The sequence below is a fragment of the Diadema antillarum genome, unplaced genomic scaffold, assembly GCF_040938485.1.
Source record: "Diadema antillarum isolate AM-2024a unplaced genomic scaffold, OU_Dant_1.0 seq00000098_RagTag, whole genome shotgun sequence".
In the NCBI taxonomy this organism is placed as follows: domain Eukaryota; kingdom Metazoa; phylum Echinodermata; class Echinoidea; order Diadematoida; family Diadematidae; genus Diadema; species Diadema antillarum.
This window is the reverse complement of record NW_027271187.1, coordinates 784,216-801,056: the sequence shown is the minus strand read 5'-3', so window position 1 is coordinate 801,056 and position 16,841 is coordinate 784,216. Positions and strand designations below refer to the sequence as shown.

Here is a 16,841-nt window from a genome sequence, read left to right as displayed (position 1 = left end):
TTTATTTCGGTGCCACGCGCAGGGCGCGGAGCAAATTCATTGTTTTGTCATCTACGCGCATACGTCTAAAGCAAAGTAAACTACGTACTCTAAGCCCTGAGGATACCTAAAGACAGCTAAAATGGTTTCAGATGTGGAATAAAGTGGGAATATCTAGGACCCTGGATGTGGAATATAAAGCAAATAATCAACTTTTAGTTTCAGGCAATGAGACAAACTATCACTTCCTCGGCGATCTGGATGTGTACGCTATCTTTCCTCAGCTGCGCTTCGGAAAGATAGCGACATCCAGATCGCCTCGGAAGTGATAGTTCGTCCCATCACCTTCACCAACATTGATTATTTGCTTACTAGATTTAATGTCCCAGTTTAAATACAGTATTTGTTAAATTTTTCTTTCATTTTTCTGTGGTAGTCAGAGTTTGTGTGTGCTTCAAAAGATTTTTGCACACCTGCTCTTTGGTTGGTGTGTGTGTGTGTGTGTATGTGTGTGCCATGTGTTCTTATTTTTGATAGTAAACATGGGACCCCTCGTACATTTAGCTGTTATTCAACAAAAAAAAAAAAAAAAAGAAAATGTTTCAATTGGTTTAAAGTTTTGAGCTATGTATGGTAAACCTGAGTGATTTGATTTCCGTTTTCTTCTCGAGTATGCGGCTGTGTTATGCCATGGGGGTAAACAGATCAATGTTTAATGCCACCTTTGTGAGTAGGGGATTGACTTGGGTCATTAGCAGTGCAGGATGATACCCTGGGTAACCACCACACACCAGTTAAAGCTATTAGCAGTGCCCAAACGTTGATGTGCAGAGTGGCGCCCCAAGTCTAACCCTGGCAAAAAATAAAAAATGAAATAAAAAAGAAAGGTATGTATAGATTGGAGCTTATACAGTCAGCTGGTACATGATATTTAGGGCTTTCTTTGCAGAAATTTGATTTTAGGTCACATTTGTTTCTACTTAATTGCCTTTTTTGGCATCAAGCATGTGTGTATTAAGCACACTCACAAATATTTACAGAATTGCAAGTATTGTATTCAAAATTTGTTATGATTCTGAGCTCTAATCTTTCGATGATGATCAGTTTCAGTTCAGTGAATTGCTGGATGTGGGGGGGGGGGGAGAGGCTTTACAAAAGGTGTACATTCTCTGCTGGGAGTCCAGGCACATGAGGAAAATGTGCTGAGGTTACAACTCATATTGTCAATTACTTGCATTAAAAAGTATCACATCATAACTCTAAAGTTCCCCTCCCTCCCTCCTCCCCCCCCCCCCCCCACACACACAATGCACCTGTTTCAGTCTCTCCCCCCATGATGGTTCCCTTGTTTTTAACAGTAATAATACCCATGATACCAAGTTGACTATATCCCACATGACATTTCTCATCTGCACAACTGCTGCTGAAAAAAATGCCAATAAGTTTGCAGCATCTCTACCCATGGACCTGATGTTCGTGCTCTACCCTACGCAATATTAGTGTCATGAGAATGGGAAAAGAGTACGATTGTAGGAAGAATGGACACCACAGGAAGTTTGTGACAGTGTACTTGTAGTTGTCTGTTTTGAAACCAGTTGATTACCAAATAGTATGTAACACTTTGCCTTAAAGGCATTAATTACCATTTGCACTGATGTGTTCTACTATTATGTTACTGCTTTTACTCGATCCACATCGCTCTTTGGGTTTATGTTCCCTTTAAATCACTGCTCCTAATGGTAAACAGTACCTTTAAACAACAGTGTACAAGTAATGTACAAGCATGTGTCTAATGCAATATCAACCTGTATTCATTTTATGTCTGACTGCCTTTGTTTATGTACATGTACTGTTATTCATAGCGATCTACATACAGAGCTCTATCTATCCATTTGCTTTTAAGGAAATGAATACTAGGATGTACATACATGTATTGTACATCATACATTGCATATTACAAATTGTATGTAGGACCAAATTACTTGTGTCTAGTGCATAAGTGTACAGTGTATCGATCAGTTTGTGTAGCCTGGTTGAAAACGTGCCCTATACCTGCGTATTTGTTTTGGACACTAGTAATATGCACAGAGAGTGAAAAAAAAAAGAAGAAAAATGTGTATCAGGGACTTCAGGGTTGATGAATTGGAGACCGAGTCCGCCTGCTGAGAGCTGTCTAATATCATGATTGGTTCAGTTCATTTGTCTGCCAGACTGCACTTACCAGGAGTAGTACAGTGTAGTTTGCATATTTTGTGATAGCTTATTACTCCTGTTTACAATAGCTGGAGGGAGACAGATCAGTCAGTAGTGAACTTTAGGGGTTCTCCCCCAGTGGAGGTGGGCACACAGGAATGGGTACATGTAGCATCAAAGTGAGATGTCTGTGATGTGTTCAGCTTGCTCTCACAATACAAGAGCTGTTTATGATCTTATTGTTTGATAGATTTACCTTGTCACTGTATTTGTTTCAGCACAGAATTGCAATGTTTTAATAATGGAAGCCCCCTTTCTTTAATATGGAAACTGCAGAATTGCAAATCATACCACTGTGTTCACTTAACATACTTTGTGTGAAGGTGTCCTGTCTTTTTACATAATGAAGCTGATACCCTTGTACCTGAAGAGGTGTACTGTCATATTCAAAGGCAGCTATTGTACATAGGCCTATAGTGAGTTGCATTTTGTATTAAACTTCCCAACAATATATCCTAAATATTGTTTTATAATATTAAGAGGATATGAAGATGAAGCAAGAGACTCTCCATATCATATTGATAATGGTTGCTTGTATGAAACAGTAATAAGTTTGATAGGGTTTTATTTTGTTTGTCCAGTGCACATGTATATGATGCAATGAGTGATGTCAATATCCATGAAATTTGAGTAGTCAAGCTGACAGCAAGCCCCTTTTACTATTCAGTTTTAATGATACAGGAGTTTGTTGTGCAAACAAATATCTGACCAAATTTTAGGCAAATGTACATATGTAGTGAAAATGTAGGTTGATACACTACAATTTTAACTTAGTGACAAGACTTGGAATGGTAATTCAGGTTATTCCAAATTTCATGATTCTAATTCCAGAGTTAAGATGTGTGTAAGATTTAACAGTTGACCAGTTGGGTCAGAGTTAAGGTATTAAACAAGATTCTTCACTTCTATAACTGTAGAAGTGTACAATACAGAGCGTATCAAAAAAAAAAAGGGTAATCCAACTTTGGAGGGCTGTCATTTCTTAATTGTCAGTTATGAAGAGCACAATGTTGGTTGTAAGGAAAGGGGAACTCTTCCTCTTTTCACTGATACCTAATGTTGACAATTGTCATGCATGACTGAGCACATGGACTTTAAAGACAACAATGACAAATTGCACTTTTTCCAAGTTTGCGTGTTATTGTGAAGGAACAATGCATGTCTCACTGCGTGGATGAGATCTGTCAATGAAAGTTGCCAAATAGGCCAGCCTGTACGAATGCAGGTTTGTGTTTAGGTTTTGTGTTTAGGGTTTGTGTTTAGGTTTTCTTCTAATATTTTATAGTCCATAACCTTAAACATGGCCTTTTGTCCGAAAACTTGGTCGCTCCCACAGAGGCCAACCCGCACAATCCATTTTTCTCTGTTCATATTCAGCACATAGCTCCCAGTGGCAAGCCATGTCTTGAATATGAAGAGAGTAAAATGGATAATGGTTTCACCTTAATGGGAAGGACTAAATATCGACAACGTGGCCATGTTGAAGGTTATGAACCATAAAACGTTAGAAGAAATCCTAAAACACGAATATGCAGTCGTGCAGGCTGGCCTGATGATTTTACCACTTTCATTGACAGATCTCATCCATGCAGTCAGACATGCATTGTTCCTTCACAATAACACGCAAACTTGGAAAAAGTGCAATATGTCATTGTTGTCTTTAAAGTCCATGTGCTCAGTCATGCATGACAATTGTCAACAGTAGGTATCAATGAAAAGAGGAAGAGTTCCCCTTTCCTTACAACCAACATTGTGCTCTTCATAACTGACAATTAAGAAATGACAGCCCTCCAAAGTTGGATTACCTTTTTTGTTAGTATGCGCTGTATAATGTTGGGTACTACTGTAGTTTCTGGTCAAAGCAATAGTAGCCTGTTCATTTCCCTATGGATAAAACAATGGTTGTTCTTATGTTCAATAACCTTTTCAATAGAGTCATATAACTGTAGAGTCTTGAAGTCCAATTAGCCTGTTAATTTCCCTGTGGATGAAAAGGTGATTGTTTAGATGTTCAATGACCTTTTCAGTAGAGCCATTTAGTGTACAACTATTTTGTAAAAAAAATTACATTATGGGGGATGTTCAAAAAGCAAAAGATCCTGCATTTGAAATTAAGTTATGAAAAAGGAAAGAAATGTACATCAATTGGCTGACTGTGTTAAGTTGCTATGCTTCTACTCTTGGAGCCCCTAAGATGTCATAGAAGTATTTGTGGAAGCTGTTTGCCACATCATGAGTGTTTAGTCAGGACTTGAAATTAGCGGTCCCTCGTGGCTCAGGGCAAGCAAATATGAGACGTACGCTCTCAAATTTCACCATGTGTTGCATTTTGGGCCTGATCGGGAATCCAAAATATCAGGCTTACAAAGAAGGAGAATATTTCACATATGAATGTCATCTAATAAGCTGCAAACATGTATTCAAGTACTCAGCTATCAAGCACCCACCTGGATGCAGTAAAGTTTTACTTTGTGTTTCTTTAGAGGGGTAGTATAGTATTGTTTGAGGTGAGAATTCAGCTTTTAACTTTTTGTGAGATACTTAGAAACCACTATATGAAATCTTCAAAAGCATGCAATTCTACGAGGAATTCAAAGCTTATTTGATGAAAATTGGTTTTGAAATGGCCGAGATATCCAAAGACAAAGTAAAACGAGGCGATCCTATTAAAAGTTGGGTCCCACCTTGTATCAAGATGGCTTTGTTTTGGATATCTCAGTCATTTCAAAACCAATTTTCATCAAATAAACTTTGAATTCCTCTTTAACAAAAGAGTCAATATCTTTGTAATATTTCATAAGAGGTTTCTCATTATCTCAAAAAAAAATGTCGGAAACCTCAAACCCCATCTTCGCCAAAACTGTACTATGCCTTTAATCTCAGCATTTGTCTCTGCTTTCTACCACATGCATGCTTCCATGATTATATATTCGATCGTATAGATGGAAAGCAAAATCAGAATTGGGGTAACCAGAATAATTTTCGTATAAAATCACTTACAGGGCAAACAGGGAAGAATGTTTTGTTCAGCATTGACAAGTTTAATGAAAAAGGTGGGACCCTTGTGTTCCAATGTATATATTATGCCTACCATCAGGCTCTATAAAACATTTGTCTGGAAAAAACAAACAAACAAACAAGCAAACAAAACCAGAAAGAATTCTGTCACCCATTTAATATAGCACACTAGAGGAGATACTGTAAAACCTGAATTTTTTTCATTATGTATGTCATGGAAATCTATCCAAGACCTAAGAATCTTTTCAAAGTTTTGCATTGACCTTGAGACTTGAGGAGTACATAATGTACAATTTAAAGTTGATGATGGCTTTGGTTGTAATAAAAACCATTCCTGTACAAAGGCATGAATGCTGTTGCCACTGCAGAGCTTCCAAGTTTCCCATGTGACTCTGCCGCGGGCTTCCCGACAACTTTAATGCTGTATCTCTTCATGTCCAGATGAGAAAAATAATGTTTAGAAAAAAATAAAAAAATGATAATGTTAGTCTGTTCATATTTTGATAACTAAAAAGAAAAGAAAGAAGTCTGAGGTGCAATTCTCATGGGCCCAGAGATGTCGATATTATGCATTTGACAGGAATGAAAGTTTCATGTAGACCTGTACGATGTCAGCATTGCAAACAGGTGATGTCATTTCTTCACAGTGAAGCGCTGCCAGTGAGGTTATTTCATCTACGGACCATTGATCCAAAGCTATTTACGACATGGCTGGAAGTGATACGTTCTTACAAAAAGGAAGAAAGAAAAAAAGAGAAAATGATGAAGCACATACCAGAAGAAAACCTTCCTTCATGAGAGTCAGCCTCCCCCGCCCACCCCAAAATAAACCTCAACTACAAAAACAAAGCAAATAGGGAAGTGTACGAAAATTTCCGGCAGCACTTGTAATCTACCGAGAAGCAAGGTGCTCAATTTCGAACCGCTCTCCTTGTTTCCTCGTGGCCAGCAATATTACTTCCAACCTTTAACAAGTACATGTATATATGGTATAATTTTCCAACGCTGCCAGAGCAGTGGAGAATGGCGAGGGAAATTGGTGGTGACGCGCAAGAGGAGGCTTATTGCTGCCGCTGATTGCGTGATGTGCACAAAGCCGTAATTTGGGCTGAGTCATGGGAAGGAGGGAGTCTGTTATCTCAAATATCAAAACAGGATTCGAAGCAAGGTGAGATCCGAGGTGCCAGGCCACTGGTGTGTCCTTAGAATGCCTGCAGCTGGCCAAATTTAGCTCATCGATGTCTTCAAAATTGGCTAAAAGATGTCTCCATTATTAACTTGCCAAATAACTGGGAGAAAAACTAGCTGCGTACAAGATGATAATGACATTCCAGGTTTGATTATCTTGCTGTGATATGAAAGAAGCTATTTTGTCCGTGTGTGACAGAAATGTTCACACATTTACCCGGATGCATTACCCATGCTTTTTCTCATTTCATTACCAAAAAAAAAAAAAAAAAAAAGAGAAAAGAAAAGGTGGTATATGATGATGTGAATGCAGGTACAGGTACACAATTGTCTCTTGTGGCAAAAGAGTGAATAAATAACTATAAATTAAAAATATCCCCCCCCCCAAAAAAAAAAAAATCAAATCAGATATATCTTGCAGTCCTCGACCTCAACATGCCATAGTCATCAGTCTTATGGTGTACTACATTTCAAATGATCAGTTTGCACTTTTAACCCGTTGAGGACGTACTGATTTTGCTACAACACGCATTTCTCGTAGACACCTGCACGATACTCGGGACTCATCCTCAACGGGGTAATAAGAGACTGACCGTGATCCCAACTAGCAGAGTTGGGATCAGAGGTCAAAAGATTAGTTGGGTGCCTTTCAGTGTTACATACTTCATAACAGATTGCACTTGACTTAAATATATCTGTCTTTCACTTCATTGTTAATGCTTCATCATACTGTACAAGTGGTTTCTTTCGCGTACAGAAACTTTCGCGGATTCCATCGGTGCGGACTTTTTCGTATGTGTTTAAATTTGCGGTCGGTAATGATAGCGTTGTACAAGCAATGAGTTCAAAACATTTTCGTGTGATGTTAAATTCGCGGTTCAACCTCAAAGCGCGAAAAGCGCGAAAATAAAACCACCGCGAAAGAAACCACTTTTACAGTATATGAATGGCAGAAAAAGTGTTTTTTGTCTGTTTGTTTGTTTGTTTGTTGTGTTTTTTTTAGTCATCTGATGACTTTTAATATGTGATATGGATTTATGTGTGCACTTTAGTTCTGATGCAGATGTGTGTGCAATTTAAAACCTGTGCAATTGTAAAAACCTGCATCCGTATTGCTTTTGTTTTGTTTTGTTTTTTAATTTCGAGATTTGTCTTTCCCTCTAGTGTAGTTGGCTTAAATGTTTAAAGACAAAAACAAAGACAACTTTTGCCAAAATAAAAGCTGTTTTGATCATTCTGGCGTGTGCAAAATATGACAGGCCGAGAATAGGGCGCCAGTTAAAAGGACTATACAGACTGTGCAATCATGGAATGATTATATGTGGAGCCCAAGGGAGGACTACAGCGTGGATTTAAACCATTTTCAATGTCATGTTGAAGAGTTATCTCCACAATTACCCGTAATAGAAATCTTGAGAGTTTCTGTTTTTTTAAGACTGTGTAGCCGACCAACATGTAATCGGGATGGGGAGCATCAAACATGTAGCCAAGGATTGAGCAGCCAGAAGGCCTGACGTTTGATTACAAGCTGGCGAAATCCAAGTAAAACGTAACAATTTTCTGTCATATTTGTCATGGCTCCGAGCGATTTGGTGATTATTGATTGGATAATCAAATCGGAGGCAAGGGTAGCAACATCTCATCCTCTTCGTGGTGAGGGCCCTCTTTTCGTATGTGACTCATCGAAGCCTCCCCTGGAAGATGGCTGCATCGCTACAACGCAATCCTCGTCAGTGCGAGGATAGGGTTACTGGTTGTAAAATATGGTGCCATGCACACTGTTGGTTAGTATGCATTGCAAGATTACATTTCATGCTGTGTACAGTACACCAAGTGATTACAGTTCTTGTTCATTCAATGTGTGTCTGCACCTACAATATATAACTAATGGAACATTCCTGGATGATTTCAATCGTAAATGTATTTGTGAGGATGGCATTTTATGGCAAAAATTTGTAACCAACCTTACCCTCCGACCTTTGTTAATGCAATCAGATTTTGCTTACTTTTTGCTGTCCTTTTTTATTTTCTTATCTTCAAAAAAAATATGCGTTTATTGGTGGATATCACATTGAACAGATCTGTGGTTTCTTCTCTCATGCAATGTATATCCCATTTTGAATGAAATATTTTAAACATTTGGACTTTGGAAAGGATAGAGAATGCTTGATGATCTTGATGATCTTGTAAAATGTTCTAGGTGACTAAAAAGTAATCTTCGGGTGATATTGCTAAAACGAGACAGGATTTGGTCCAACATTAATGTGTCCGATATACACTTTGCAGGATGTAGAATGGGGAGCTGCTTTTGCCACTTACGCGCAATCCTAAATGTATATAAGTTTATTCTCGACAATGTTCTTAGACATATGCTTGCTTATCTGCCAAGTGCTGGAATGTAACCAAGGAGCGTGCCCAACGAGTATGAATTATTGAATTTTATGGCAGGTTATTAAAGTCATAATGAGACAGACTCATCAATAATGCCCTTAGTACATGTCGGCTTTTCCGCACAGACCTCAACAGGATCACTCAAATCCTCGTCACAAACATGTACACGTACATGGAGATTGTGAATTTGTCATGGCTTCTAAAGCACATTCTTTTAATGGTCTCATTGGAATACTTGCCCCTCAGTGACGTTCAGCCTATCAAGACCGTCATTGCTCCCGCTTTTATTGTTCTTATCATCAAGCATTTTTCACATTGCTGGTATTGAATTTTTAGACTTGGGAAAGGCTGATGAGATGACTTTCTTTTGATGTGGGAAAATGGATATAGAAAGATAGGGTGTAGTAATGATAATTTGCATTAAAGTGCAACAATCCCCACAGCTTTGTTGCAATCTTTTCCTACATTACATACCAGAATGGAAATAAGTAATGTAATTTTCATACTGCAATGGCCACAAAACATAAATTGTGTATACATGTGAATGGGATACTGTAGTTGTTTCAAAGTTGAAAAGTGAAAAAAACACACATTTTTTCTACTCCGGAAAGAGCTGGGTCAAGTGTTCTGTCAGTGTACCGTGTCTGTGTGTTCGCTCTTTTGTGATTCACTTGTCACAGACAAGGCTGAGGCTAAAATCATTTTGTATCAGCTACAAGAAGCAATGTATATTATTACACGCTATCGTAGTAATTTCTGCCTATTCCCCTTTGAAAAACAAACAAAGAGCTTGTATAACATTCGCTTGTGAGACATTTTTCACATTATGAAATTGTATGTCAACAAGGTTGTGAAAATCCCAGAATCCCATCTGCGTCAAACAGTTACACGTACATGCAGTTGTATGTGTACACATACAACTTTCAACTCGTGGGATAATGGAACTCTCAACTGAGTGGATGTCAGTCAGGACGTTGACGATCCAGAATCCCACTTCATGAGGAGCTCATAATGAAACACTTGATTTTTTAATACATTTGAATCGTAGCGCAACGCTCTGCATTGTGTTGTGAAATGGATACATGCACCAATAATGCTGATTTCCACGGTGATGAGATTGACTGGCTTGTCTGCTTCCTGGGTTACTGTCGCATTATTGAATTCTGCGAAAGGTTAGATGTAACGTGAACCTCCCTGTGTCACACAGTCAAGAGTGAGAGTGGCATGGTGCCAGAAAGCTGTATCATTTTGTGATGTGCATTAGGAATCTAATCATTTCACGCTACAAAGTGGAAATCTGGCCTTATCATATAATGTAGCCGAGAGGCTGTTTTGTTACTTCAGAGAAATAGAATGAAAAGATTAATAGCATGTATTCCTTTTTTTTTGCTTGTTCTTTTATGTCTAATGTATTATGTCTGTTTTTCTATCTCATGTTACTGTAGTTGTAATCATCCAGGCAAGCATTAGAATCTGCAGGTGATATTATTTGTTTCTTTTGTTTTCCTTTTGCTTTTGTTGACACAGATTCATACTCAGTTTGAGAGAGCTTAGATACTGTGCTCCTATACCCTCCCGTGTTGTTCAACTTATGTTTGTATTGAAGTGAGCGAATATTACTTTTATGTAGAAAACTGGGTACTGTAAAAGTGGATATTTTCGCGTGAGTAATTTTTTGTGCTCTGACGGGTGAGATGAGTTTCGCATGTTTTTAATTCCGCGGAATCAGGACTGTAACTACTGGAACATATGGCATACAAAAATATTCGCGTGCTTTTATATTCGTGCTAGCTCCTGGTTGCGCAAAATGCGCGAAAATTTCTACTTTTATGTCCAGTATTGTGATCTTTCCTGTGACACTGGCATCTGGTTTGTATTCAACGATCCCAGCGATGACGAACAATGAAATCTTTTAAAGCAATTGGTTATCTGAGAGTTGCCATAGAAATTGCAGTCTGTTTAAGTGGCAGTTTAATACTGATGTGCTGAATTAAGAGAGAGGAACCACATTTGTCAGATGCATTATAACCATTTAAGAAGACAAGTCTCTTCCCATAGATTGGATTATGCCTTTGGTTCATCGATGGACCTTTGTGCCTGTAGATTTTGTAGGCAGTTGTACTCAGGTCCCCAGAGTACATCATCATATAGCTACCTGCCAGAGATTATAAAACAAACCACTCTCAGACACAGTAGCAATTTGTCATGGGTGACCTCAAGATGCAGTGCCAGAATGCTCTGCCTTGTTTATCCTCGCAGTCGCGTACATGAGAAAATGCCATCTCGCAATTGATTAAGCTGTTGCGTGTTGTGGTTGTCTCTCCCTAACAGAAACGTAACAAATGTATACAATATTGTACATGTAGGTCATTTCGGGGTCCACTTCAATAGAAGTGCACATGGCGTTGTACAACGTACAACTCTTGATTGCATTCAGTGCTGATGGACAGGAATTCCAGGTCACGTAATTTGTAGCAGTAGATTGGCAGCATTTTGTGGCAAGTGGAAAATCGTTGTCCAATCCCACAGTAGGTTAGGGTGTGGTATAGCTGTGCTGTACAAGCTTTTCTGAACAAAATTTTTATGTATTAAAAATGAGAGGAGGGTCACATAGCTTTTTGATACCCATGTCATATGACCTCCTTTTGCCACATGTAATTTCTGCCATATCAAAGCTGCTTTTGATTCTCACACAGTAAGAATTAGAAAAAAAAAGTGATAGATAATGGCTAAATGAAAAGTACTTCAGTTCCTTATCCAAACTAGAAAGTGTTTTTGTCGTGTTAGCTAGGTATGATCGATATCGGAAGCTGTCATTCTTGATTAACAGTCACAAGTTCCTGTGAAATATTGTGACTTTTGAAATCGGTCACAAATCAGTGTGGGAGACATTATACAGGTCTACAAACCATTCCACAGCACAGGTATGATCAAGTGCTCTGGCCGTTCTTTTACAATCGATGCATGACATGATGTGTCCTGGCAAACTCTCATTGAATATTGTGCTGTCTGCCAACATGTGGCGTTATTTGAGTAATTGAGTGGTGCTCATTTTGTCCGTGGAGACTCATTGAGTGGGAGACGCTTCACAACATTTGGTGGATCTGCTGTCCAGACTCTTGCCACGCTATATAAAGTGATCTATAGTAGATTTGGAGTAATTGGATCAACAGCGTGTGTTGTTGCCAAGACAATTTACTTTACCATGCTGGTAAACATAACAAAACACGAACATATAATTTTTTGTGTATCATTTAGGAATCACCATCTTGACTACAAACATGAGAAATGTGTGTACGTGTGTGTGTGTGTGTATGTACGGTATGTATGTATGTGTGCATGTAGAAAAGTCAGTGGTCGTACATGAAGGGCTGTTGGGTGGTAATGGCTTGTTTCTCATTTCACGAAACATCTCCCTATCCTGTGGGTACCCTCATCCAAGGCCAAATGATTGGCGAGTGGCAGAACAGGGCTAAACCCCAAGATGCGAGAGAGTACAGATTGTGTGTGTCAGTGACCAGCATTCAATCTCTCTCAGCATGGAAAGAGGAGCAGCATATTTATAGCTTGTAAAACTAAAGCAACATTCATAACATCTCTTGTTGCTTACACTCACTGGCAAGGTTCAGTTGGAAAGAAAAGCGTCAGCTTTGCTGATGAGTTCAAAGATGTTGAGTTTTCTCCATTTTAGCATGATACAAATTGTGCTTGCATCCTGGAAGCCTGAAACTAGATTTTTCTATAAAATTTGAAGAAACGTAAAATTTAAAAATTATTTTAGAAGAAAAGGTTCTGAATGTACACTATATCTTGAGAAGAGTCCCTGAAAAGTGTTTCTTTCCAGAAAATCTTAATTTTTCATGGACAAGAACACTTGTATGTTACAGGTTTTAGTTGTAACATTAACAAGATGAGCAGTCTGAGGTTCTTCTGGGGGCGCTGTGGCATAGTGGATAAGACTCCTGACTCCCAATTGGAGGACCCAAGTTTTGATTCCTGCCCACTGCTTTAATGTCCTTGGACAAGATGTTTTTACCCACACGTCCCTCTCGACCCAGGAGTATGGGTACTTGGCAACGCTAGGGTAATAATGATAGGGCCCTCTGGTAGAGCAGTGGCAACATTGAAGAGGCTACTCTGGATAGATACAGTAAGACATGATTATTATTATTATTATATTACAAGGAAGTGCAACTGGTATTTGATACCCGTGGGTAGACAGCTGTTGTTATGGCTATTTTTCTCTTGTCCATAATGCTTTGATCAAATACTGTATATGCTGAATATTTCGCAAGGTTTTTATTTTTGCGAATTTCGCGAGTCAGCTGCTATTCGCGAAATTAAAAACACGCGAAAATATTGACTCTAATGCAGATATGAATGTGACGTACGCATTATACATTTCTCCGTTCAGTACAGGGCTCAACGATCGCGAATTCAACCTCTCGCGAAATTGTCGGGAAGTCCCGATTCGCAATAATTTAGACTCGCGAAATATATGGCGTATACAGTAGTATCCATTTTGGGGTGGTATTTTTCTCTCTCTCTTGAAAGGGCAGTTACACATTATTAATTATTGTAAACCCAGACAAGCAGAATGGTAGCAGTTTTGCCAAACTGGAACCTAAAATAAATGACTAAGAAACTTTCAAATTCCACTTATTTCAAGAAACAATGAAAGTATTTAATAGCAAGTATAGTACAATTGAGATCAGGTGATGATCTCATAGCCTGACAAGTCTCCCATGAACCTATGCAAATCTTTATTTAATACTTTTTAATGAGAAAAACAACCTACGCACATCTTTATTTATTACTTTTTTAATAAGAAAAACATGTTTTCTGTGCAGCAAACTTTTGTTGTTTGCAATAACCTGCCAATGATGACTTGATAAGAAATGGCTGTAGTTTGTGTTATCATTGACCGGAGACATTTATTTTATGATTTTTTTGCCCTTTAAAAACCAATGGGAGGGTTGTCGGTTGATGCTATCATCGCATTGTAATATGTACATTGTACATGTAGTTGCAATTTATATCACTATCATAAAGCAAAAACATGAGGAACTTTGAAATTCCATCACTTTAACACTTATTGTGAGATTGATAGCGTTAAAACATGTACTGTTCTGTTTTACTCGGAGTCAACTTTAACATTGTGTAGACTTGCACTTCATATCGTGCCCTTGCTGCTGTTGCCGTCATACGCTCAAATTTCATGGCTGCTGAAGAAGATTCATCCCCAACGATGTCGCTTCACATTGCACATTTCAAAGCACTATTTTTTTTTTCCATCTGACATCAGGTGGTGTTATCCAAAATTTGACAAGCGTGATAATGATACCCATTGCTCTCAGCAGTGAGGTGTGGGCTATGCGACCTCTGCTGAGATAAATTAGATTGATGATCCTTCCCATGTTAGGCAGTTGCCATGCTGTTCATTTATTAATGGCAAGATCTTTCTCATCTTTGCTGCACTACAGGTTTTGCTGGCTTTTTCTGCAGCGGCTTCATATCGTTATTGTTATTGCCTTTTTCAGAGGTTGATGGTGATATGACTGGTGGCCAGCATTGACTAAAGTCTTTGCTGCTTGTTTGTACTTTGATACAAACAGTTCACCCACTTTTAAGATGAAAATTCAAGCTGTCCTTACTACTATACATTATGTATCTCTGCTATAACTTCAGGTTGTCATTTGGTATTATTACAATGTAGTTGTCAAGACAAATGGAATCACCACTGTTTTTTCAGTTGAGAAACACTTTTGCTCAGATTCTTAGACAGTTGACTGGATTATTTTTCCAAAAAACAGAGAGAAACTGTGTGTTCTGCAATGAATGGCTGTCCTGACAGTGGAATGTGTAGTTGGCAGTAGTAAGTTAGTACATGTACTTCACTCAGACTTTACTGATCAGCAGCTTCTAAACATCAAAATTACGTTTGCTCATACAACGTAGGCTGCTGATTTTTCATGTCTGAAATGAAAAGACAAGCCACACCTGTAAACTTGCCATTTTTCCCATGTCTCACGTGCATAAAAAATGAGTTTTGAATTTTGTACCGTGATAAAGTGATTAAAAAAAAATATCATTGTACAATGTAGGAAAAAAAAAAGAACATTTCACATTCTGCCGTAATTTTGTACTACAGTTGTTAACCCATATAACATGATATCTTTTCTTGACATACATTGTATTTTCTGAGCTGAATATTTTCATGCTGTGCAAAAAAATTAGAGTAAAATTGATTGACCTGGGCTTGCCAGAATATGGAGGCGCCTTAATTGATTTTTTGAAGCTGATATACACAGCCGCTCAATATTTCCTCCGCATTTCAAGCCCGATCTCGTATATATTTACGAGATTGTTCGAACCGTTTTCCAATTCAATCTCCTGCACATCACATGACGTGTGCCCATACGAGGGAAAACTTGATGGTTTGAAGAGAATTATGGTTGCATACTGAAAGGTGAAAATCAAGGCAGCTTCTCTTGTCTCACTTGTTCATGAGTCCTGCTGTGTTCTGCTTTTTGATGTGTTGAGTTACATAAAGTTCAGTGCAGTATGTGGAATACACGTAAGTGTCTGTTGACCCCCACATACAAGTGTCTACATGGTAGTTTCAGTTTCAGTTTAGTATATTTTGCACCAAGCATTAAAAATATACAGAGCATACAATAAAACATGAATGTACAAAATGAGATACAAAAAAAGAGAAAAATTTATAGGACATACGACATACAAGTAGAAATAATGTGGCGGTATGACTACATACAAAGACAATGCCATTGGTGGGGGAAGCAGCAAGAAAGGAAAAGCCCTAGATTTAAGAAAAAAAAAATGTTATTTAAGTTGACAAAACAGAACAAATCAAACCAATGCAATCATTACAAAAGAAAACTACGGAGGTATGGACGATAACAACACAGAAAACAGCAACAACAAAAATGGTACAATGTATTGCCAGTGCCATTCTGTGAACTAGTCTGTCTTCCGGATATATTGCAACTGTTACGTCTCCTTTTCTTTTTTTGCACTGTTTTTCCTCCCCCCCCCCCCCCCAAAGGGAAAAAAAAAAATATGTCTGTTTCTAAGATATATCTGCATTTCCTGAATTGTGTTACTATGTATGAGTCTATTGCATAATAGGTAAAAATACTGTTATTACCCCAAAATACACCTTTTATCAATCCCTCTGAATATTGCAATGCTGGGTACATGGTTGGCACCCCGGATTTGTAATAGCATTGTGCAGAAGCTTGTAAGGAATATGTACTAATTTACTTTTCTTTTTTTTTTTATTGAGTATACATGGCATTGCAGCAGTTTCTGGAGATGACGGACACATTTTTAGTCTCTGTGTGATGTATGAACAGAAACACCTGTGAATCCGGTTAATTGTGGAATGTCACTTTCACCCCTTTTTTATGACCATTAAAATTATTCTTATGTTATGAGTGTCATTTACCAGTAATGTGGGTACAGTATCAAATACAGAAGAAAATGATATGCAGTGAGCTCAAGAATGGCTAATTCATGGCCCATTCAGTGGCACTACCAACCATAGTGATGATTACGATGTCATATTTTTACCATGTTTTGACAGTGAATGAGTACTGTCATCCTGACTGCGGTATTCACTATATGTTTTGTCATAAAATGTGTTAACTAAACGGTTGAAAGGTGATCTTCAGACAGATTAAGACGCTCAGTGTTCTCAATCTGTCTAAAAATCTGAATCAACACAGTTGTTTTCATCTGTTTCCAAGCACAGTATTGGAAATAGATGAATTGAAAACAACTGTGTTGATTCAGATTTTTAGACAGTGTAGAATTTCAAACAGATACATTAATGCCCAACTTTAAAAGATTTGAACTTGACAAGTAATACAACGTACACTGTGTATGTCAGGGAAATTATAATTTGAAAAAAATATGTATGTTCATGTATATTGTATTTTATATTTCTTGATTCATCCATTTTCCTTTGTCATTTTTCTTTTGCTGTGCAG

The 16,841-nt window shown here is 38.1% G+C and overlaps 1 protein-coding gene across 1 annotated transcript in view; it reads left to right on the top strand.

Annotated features, from left to right (window-relative positions):
- Positions 1-16,841, top strand: part of LOC139726792 (attractin-like protein 1) — a 97,850-nt gene that overhangs the window by 16,887 nt on the left and 64,122 nt on the right.